The sequence below is a fragment of the Polistes canadensis genome, unplaced genomic scaffold (genome assembly GCF_001313835.1).
Source record: "Polistes canadensis isolate GaletaPanama2010 unplaced genomic scaffold, ASM131383v1 scaffold_232, whole genome shotgun sequence".
NCBI lineage: Eukaryota > Metazoa > Arthropoda > Insecta > Hymenoptera > Vespidae > Polistes > Polistes canadensis.
The window spans coordinates 168,032-176,315 of NW_014569779.1; the positions used below are offsets into that span (position 1 = coordinate 168,032).

General features: G+C 39.3%; 1 long non-coding RNA gene across 1 annotated transcript; it reads right to left on the minus strand.

The window, feature by feature from the left end:
* Positions 1–918: 918 nt before the first annotated feature.
* On the minus strand, positions 919–7,718 carry LOC106790345. The gene is made up of 3 exons (XR_001382072.1): positions 7,126–7,718; positions 5,421–5,606; positions 919–1,681 (listed from the first exon to the last, which is right to left on the minus strand). It is a non-coding gene; the product is annotated as an uncharacterized LOC106790345 (long non-coding RNA).
* Between the last annotated feature and the right edge of the window lie 566 nt (positions 7,719–8,284).

An 8,284-nucleotide genomic window follows, 5' to 3' on the forward strand; every position in this document is an offset into this window, starting at 1 on the left:
GACATCCTTCGGTGATCCTAATCGAATACAGACCCAGTGGTGCTCAATCTTAACGATTTAACATTTCAATATTTCGAATATAATATAAAACAAGTTATGATGATACAATCCTGGGGAAAATATCTGAGGATCACTGCTGTAGAGAGAATAATTCGTCAAAGAGGATGCTGAAGCTGCTTGCTCGACTACGTTGGCCTTTCCTCTTCTCTTCCTTTCCTTTCCTCTCCTCTCCTCTCCTCTCTTCATCTTTGAAAGCGTCTTTATCCATTTCTCCATCTATCTCGTTCTCGCACGATACGAGTTCCTTCTTGCACTTCACAATGGGCAACGAGGTCAAGCTGCAGCCTCCGTTCGTTAATTCCTCGATTCTCATGCCTTTGTCCTGGCGCTAAAATGCTTATCTCTTACTTTATATATATATGTAATCATTTACAAAATTCAACTATTATTTTCATAAATATTCTATATAAAAATCAATTGTTAAATATTAATTATTATTATTACTAAGTTTCATTCTTAGGGATGTTTTTTTTTGGACAGGTTTAAATTAAATGAACAATCTATTTATCCGTTGAACGTTTCGTCCCTATATTTGGGACTTCCTCAGCAACTCGATAGTTATGTTCACAAGTCAATATAACATCATTTCTCATTACAGTCATAAGTATTGACTATCTTATATATAGAGTCAATTTTAAATCGTTATCCTACCATAACTTTTCGAACACTATTACATAAAGAATACAAAATATTATATAAAGAATACAAAAATCATCAATGAATTGACTGATTAACATCCTATAATCTAATCATAAATAAATTAAACTGATTTAACATTAAACTAAAATACAAATTTTAAATTCAAACAATTACAATCTTAAATATTATCATCTTACATATTATTCCAATCAATGCAATACCAAATTCACTATTATTAATAACATTAAATCTAAATTACGTTATAAATGACCAATAACCTTACAATATATAAACAGGTGTACTTAAATCGTCAGTAAATTCAGTGTTAATATAACAACACTCGGATTATTACGTCGCGAATGTAAAGAATAATGTGTTCTCATAAAGTTACTTTTTGAAGAAGATTACGAAAACAAAAAAATACACACACACACACAAAAAGTCGTTTAAAAATGAAAGGACATTCGTTCCAACCATAGGAGTCCTTATCGAACGAAAAAGAAAAATAAAAAAAGAGAAAAGAAGTAGGAGAAGCGTGACATAAAGCTGAAGGTTCACGGAAGCTTGTGGTTTCTTGTATAGGAAGCGGGGAGGAAGGAAAAGGAAAGAAAGGAAGAAAGCAAAGGATGAGGGGATGAAGGATTGGGATAGGAGAGGAGGAGAAGGAGGAGAGAGCAGGGGGGGGGGGGGGTTTCGCGAGAGCTCCGAGCAAATTGCTTCATTCCGATGTAAGTTTTCGTCCTGACAGCCGGCTCCTCTCTGATATTAACGCTCGGCACGAAGAACAGAACGAAAGAAACGAACGATCAGGTGCGAAGAGTCCTGATGATTTCATCAGGGTATCTGTCCGTCCGTCCGTCCTTCCATCCGTCTATCTATCTGTCCTCGCTAAGGGATCATCATACTTTGTAACCGGCTGGCAAAAAGCAAGTGGCTTTGGTCAACGTCAGAATGAACGTCGGTAGATAGAGGTAGGTAGTACCTGGAAACGCGCAGGAGGTGGAAATATATGCCCGTAATACGCCATGGATTTCAGCGAGAAGTCGGCGTGCGCGCAACGGGTGACGTATGATGATAGTGTGGCCCAAGAGAATCAAGATGCCCCGTAATAATATCATTATCCCAGTGGTCTTTCTCTCTCTTTTGATCTTTCGATCTCACTTTCTCTATCTCACGATCTCTCTTTCTCTTTCTCTTTCTCTTTCTCACCAATGGTCGGTCGTTCGGAGCCCCCGGAGTAAGACATTTATCGTAACGACCAGCCCATTCGTTATCGACCCCCTCTACCTCTTCTTCTTCTTATTCTTCTTTTTCTTTTTTTTCTTCTCTGTTCTCCTCTCTTTTTCACAAAACCCATGCCAAAAGATTCCCTTTCGAAATAAGGACCGCGGCGATACACTTTGCAGAAGCTTAACACAAGATCCTAGATATTGTCAGAGGGAGGGATGGGGAATATTTTATCTTGTCCTTTTGGTAGTTCGCGTTCCGATTTACTTTACTTACCATCGAGACAAAACATATATATACTTGTAATATTTTTTATACTAAAAGTGAATATAGATTTTAATGAAACTTATATTAAATTAAAGTACATACTTTTTTCTACGCGTAGAATACTTTGTCGAGATATAAATCGATCTGCAAATGTTCATAAAATGTCAGAGAATGCAATGCTGTAAATTATGCATTTTTGCAATTTCTTTGAAAAGTTTCGGCAAATATTTTTTATACTAAAAGAGTGTATAGATTTTTATGACTCTTATATTAAATTAAAGTACACTATTTTGTCTACGCGTAAAATACTTTGTCGAGTTATGAAAATCAAATGTAAAGTGCAGAAAATATCAGAGAATGCAATGCTGTAAATTGTGCATCTTTGCAATTTCTTTGAAAAGTTTCGGTAAATATTTTTTATGCTAAAAGTGAGTAGATTTTAATGAAACTTATATTAAATTAAAGAACACTCTTTTATCAGTAAGTAATTCGGTAATGATCTGGTTTAGTACTAACAGTGTGCATTACGCTGTCACAGTGAATATACAAACAATGCCAATCGTGATCAGCTAAACCTTGCAGCGAATGGACAATTTGTACACAAATGATTTAATACCAATAAATACAATAAAAATACTATATAAATATAAATTCAAATATATTTATCAAATCCTCCCTCGCCCCCAAATATTTCTGCAGTACCTTCGTGTAAACACATGCGAATAAATGGTCACGAAAAAGAATGCGTTAAAAAGATGTGGTGAAAGAGGAGTTCCAAAAAAAATAACAAAGAAAAAATAAAAAAAAAAAAAGGAAAACGATAAATGAGGGAGACAGTAAGAAAGAGAAAAAGAGAGAGAGAGAGAGAGAGATTTGGAAGCAAAAAGTGTAGTAATGACGTCAGCGGTAAAGCAGCTGCCTTTGTTATTAATTAAGAGTACGGACGGACGGACGGACGGACGGATGAACGGACGGATGAACGAACGGACAGGCGAAACGATCGTCGGACTTTAAAATTCGCCTAGAGGACTTTGGGAAATTAATCGTTGACGATGGATTTTGAGGTTAGGAGACCGACTCGGCTCAAGACATGGATACCTTTAGGCTAAAAGCGCGCGTGCTACGAAAGACCGAACTTAATTATCACGGGACACAAGGTGTAGAGAACAACCATTGGTAGAGAGAGAGAGAGAGAGAGAATGATGGGGTTGGGATGGATTGGGTTGGGGTGGGGGCTTGGAACTCTGACTTCTCGTCTGCTAATTACTCCGAAATCGACTAATGACGAGATTCATCAAAAAATCATCACGCAGCGATAGCAGTCTCGGTTCTATCTTCATTACTTCGAAAAACCGTGTATTGTAGTCCACCCTAACCAACTTGGAATTTGGATAATACATTTTTTTTTTTGTTTTACGTTAGTCAAAAGTACCATAAGGGAATGCAATTAAATGGAACAATTAAACGATTGACCCAATTTAATTCGTATGATTAAGGTATGTTGTTCATTTGAAGAGACAACGGGAGACAAGAATTTGTTGTCTCTGGTTGAACGTTATAACAACGCTACTTGCTTGCTTGCTCGCTTGCTCGCTTGCTCTTTTCTAACTAACTATAAAGTACTGTTGCAAGAAACCAAAGCTTCCTGTCAAGATAAACGACGCGGTACTCAAATTAACTCGACTGTCACGGTTCATAGAGAAAATTAGTACTCCAATCTCGCTGTTAAGAGATAGACGTGTAGTAACGGGCTTTCTAGGAGAGCTAGGCTTTTCTCTCACTCTATCTCTTTCTCTTTGTTACTCTTGGAGCTTCCAAAAGTCTCTACTACAACTCAGAAGTAGTAGTAATAGTAGTAGTAACAGCAATAGGTAGTGGTAGTAGTAGTAATAGAGACTCAGAGCTGTACCCAAGCACAACTTCCCCCAAGAATTATAATAACGAATGCTTAAATCAGCTCAACCGGTCTAACTTCGCTTTTGCGACTACCTCCCGTGTAAATATGGAAGTAGCTCTCTACAAAGTGGAAGAGTGGGGCTGCCGGCCGATTGGTTAGACCCGTGTAGGCGGGTAGCAAGAGGTATTTTATCTCTCTCTCTCTCTCTCTCTCTCTTATTCTTTCTTTCCTTCCCAGACTTACTCGACGATGAGGAGGAGAAAGGACGGAGGAAGCAACGGTGGTGTGCAAAGTAAAGAAATAGAATGAGTAGGAGAGTAAGAAGAGAGTGAGTGAGAGAGAGAGATAGTAGTAGTGGCGCAACGCGTTGAGGAGCCAGAGGGATTCATGAATCCCAGATGTGCTGGATTAGACCGTCTTTGGCGTATTTCTGTTTTCGAGGAAGACGGCAAGCAGCCAGGCAACCAGCCAACCAACCAACCAGCCAGCCACCCAGCCACCCAGCCAACGCGGGCCGCAGATTACTGCGAAAGTAGCGCCGCCGGCGAGCTACTGCGTCTGGATTAGGAATTAAATAGCCATTAAGTTCCCTCGACTACAAGCTTCCTCTCTCTTTCTCTTTCTCTTCCCTCCCTCCCTCTCTCTCTCTCTTTCTCTATCTATCTTTGGCTGAGTACGAGTTTCCCGGATTGAAGTTACTTTCAACACCGTCATCATCCCCCTTTCGCGAACGCGGAAATGTGCATCGCGGAAATGTTCTCGAGCCGCACCTTGATGCTGCTGTTGGTGCTGCTGCTGCTTCTACTACTGCTTTCTGCTAATCCGATTGAATAATTAGAGATACGTGTTGTTGTTGTTGTTATTCGTAATTTACATAAAATATAACATATTATAATAAACCAATTAATTCCAAAGTAGTCGAAATTTCATTCGACTTTGTGATATAATATACTCGATGGTGGTGGTGGTGGTGGTGGTGGTGGTGGTGGTGGTGGTGGTAAAGGGGGTGAGCAGAAAAAAATTCAACTCAGATAAAATGTAGTTTAGAAAATACTCGTAGTAAACAACCGATCGAATAACTCGAACCCCAAACCCCTCTCTCCTTCCTTCCTTCATTCCCGCCCCCAGCCCCATGAATCTACGATTCGACTCAACCATCATCTATTGGATTCCGTTTGAGCACCTCTGATCCGTTGGGTTCAACTATAGAGAGCTCTAAACCGAATCCAATCCTGATTGACGTGAAGGGAAAGAAGAAGGGGAAACTATCGCGAGGATTATCTCTGGCGCCACTAACACCATCATCCACCAACGCCCACGAGATACGTACCACGAGGTCTTATATTATATTCAACCGAGTAGGGATGTTCCGATAGTGGTGAGACGACGGTCCGAGAAGCCTCATCATCATCATCATCATCATCGTCATTCTCATCCTCGTTCAAAGAGTAAAACAATGGGTTGCTTGTCAAAATCCATCTTAGATATCAACTTCATCCAGTTTGTTATACGGATCCTAAAAAAAGGAACGCGAATTAAACTTTGTGTGTTATTGTTATTTATACTTGATATTGTTTTACGATTTGATTTGTATTCGGAGATGTATCGTTTGAACGATTTCTGAAATACCCAGATAATACAAGAATGTAACATATAAATAAATAATAATAATAACTTGAGAATGTGGAAACTTAAAATTACCATATAGCACAAAAAAAAATTCTATTTATCTTAATAAATCTACCAATGAGAATTATAAGAAAAAAAAAAGAAAGAAAACATCGTACCCAATCGATTATACCCCCGTGTGGTATAATAAAAAGAAATAAAGGTTGGTGGTCCTAAGAAAGCAAACGAGTTAGATCGAAATAGTGATACCTGAATGATAAGAAGGTAGGGTCTGCATTCTCTCTCTCTCTCTCTCTCTCTCTTTCTCTTTCTTTCCTTTTAAAAAGGATCCTGTAGGATAAGAGATAAAAATACAAAATGAAAAAGAAAATGAAAGCAATCAGAAGGAGTAGTAATACCTAACGTAAGACAAAAGGCTGACTGTCAAAATGGATCTTAGAGATCTATCGATTCATCTTCCTTCGAGAGTAAGAATCTAACACTGATCCGTATTAAACGACCTCGTTCAGGATAGATGTTAACCTCTTACCCATACCAAACTACGACGACACGCATAATCCTTAAAAAGCATCCGTTAATATATAGATCGAAATTTGTTTGGAAACTTAAGAAAAAAGATGAAAAGAAAATGAATGACTTAAAGTTAAAAGTCGGCGTAAAAGAGCAAAGGGAATGTCATTATCTCGTGAGAAAATGGCAGAAGAAGAAGAAGAAGAAAAAGAAGAAAAGGTTGCCTATGGTGTCTTTACGAATGGTCTGCGGCGTAATCTGGTCGGCCGATGATTGTCAGAACAATGAATCGGTGTTACTTCTACGTGGGAAAACTTAAATGTCCGCGAGAGAGAACATAGTCTGAGGAACACGGAGACGACACTAAAAAGTAGAAATAAAAAGAGAAAAAGAATACGAAGAAGAAGTAGAAAATCAAAGAGAGAGAGAGAGAGAGAGTGATGTAGAAGGGGAGTAGGATAAATTGACAGTGACTGGAATAAAGAAACGTGGGGAATGAAAGAAAGAAAGTAGGAAAGGGGAGGGAAAGAGACAGTAGGAGGAAATGCATACAAGAGGCTGAGCTTGCTCTGAAGAGGATTGTTTGTAGGCAAACAGAGATTCTTCGTAGAGAAAGAGATAGAATGAGAAAAAGAACCAAGACAGAGATAGGAACGGAGAGGGGAATAAAGACAGGGATAGAGAAAAAGAAAGAAAGAAAGAGAGAGAGAGAGAGAGAGAGAGCATTCTCACGTGTGTTAGTGAAGACATAAGCTGTGAGAGAGAAACTACGAGGTACGAAAGTATACGACGACGAGGATGACGATGATGATGGAGGTAGTGGCTCGTGAAATAAAAAAAAGGAAAAAGAGAAGGAAAGAAAGAAAGAAAGAAAGAAAGAAAGAGAGGCACCATACCGGGGATGAAATTACCAAGACGCAAGTCACTCCTGTAACACGTTAACCCAAGGCTCGTCCAGATATTATAAGTAAGACGTCCTAAGAGAAGGTGGACTCAAGATATCCGATCGCTGGAATGTGCGCGGACTAGCACGCTCTTTCCCTCTCATGTTACGCCAGTTACCCCCCTATATTCTATCCTTGTATTAGTTAACTCTCTTTCTCTCTTTCTCTCTTTTGCAAGAGTATCGAAAGCAGAAACGCGGCGGCGGTCTGCTGATCGATGCAAAACGCATTAACGCCCGCCGAACTCTTTTGCTCGTTCCGCGCGGTTCATCCACCACGGTTATCAGACCGGATTATGATTCCGAGTTAAATATACGCGGGTTGGCTGGTTGGTTGGTTGGCTGGTTGGTTGGTTGGATAGTTGTTTCAAGTTTTAGCGCCGTTTCAACCGTGTCCTTTTTATTCTATCATTCTGACGTTTGATTTGACGAAATCGGATTTGAAAACCTGATTAATTTCCTCCCTATGCTTGAACTTCTTCTTCTTCTTCTTTTATTTTATCTTTTTTTCTTCCAAGGACAATTTTGTCAAGGTAAATTAAATTGATTTTGTTTTAGAATAAAAGTATTACAATATCCATTATCCTCATCATCATCATCATCATCATCATCATCTCAGATTCATAATTCGTCTTGTCGTATACGGAATAGAAAAAGTTTAGTAAACGGTAAGCGTATTACATACAGACCGAGAATATAACGTCAAAGTTGTCGGAGACCATTTCCGTAAGAGCACGTATAACGGGCTAAACCACCATAAACTTGTACAATCTGCATTCGAGGAGGTATACCGATGCTACTAGGTCTGTACGCGTAGCCAAAGCTATGTAACCATAAGCAGGGACAACCAACCAACCAACCAACCAACCAACCAACCAACCAACCAACTTGCGACCCGACGGAACTGTTCTTCCGCGGTGTAGAAAGACAAACAGAGGACAGGGCCCGGATAAAGAGAAAGCTTCACTGAGAGAGATGGACCTGGTGGATCATGGGGAAGGAACGAGACCAGAAATTGAAGGACAGACGGAGACTGAAATAGATAGATAGATAGATAGTGATAAAGAGAGATAGAGTGAGAGAGAGAGAGATAGATAGAGAAGACGAGCACA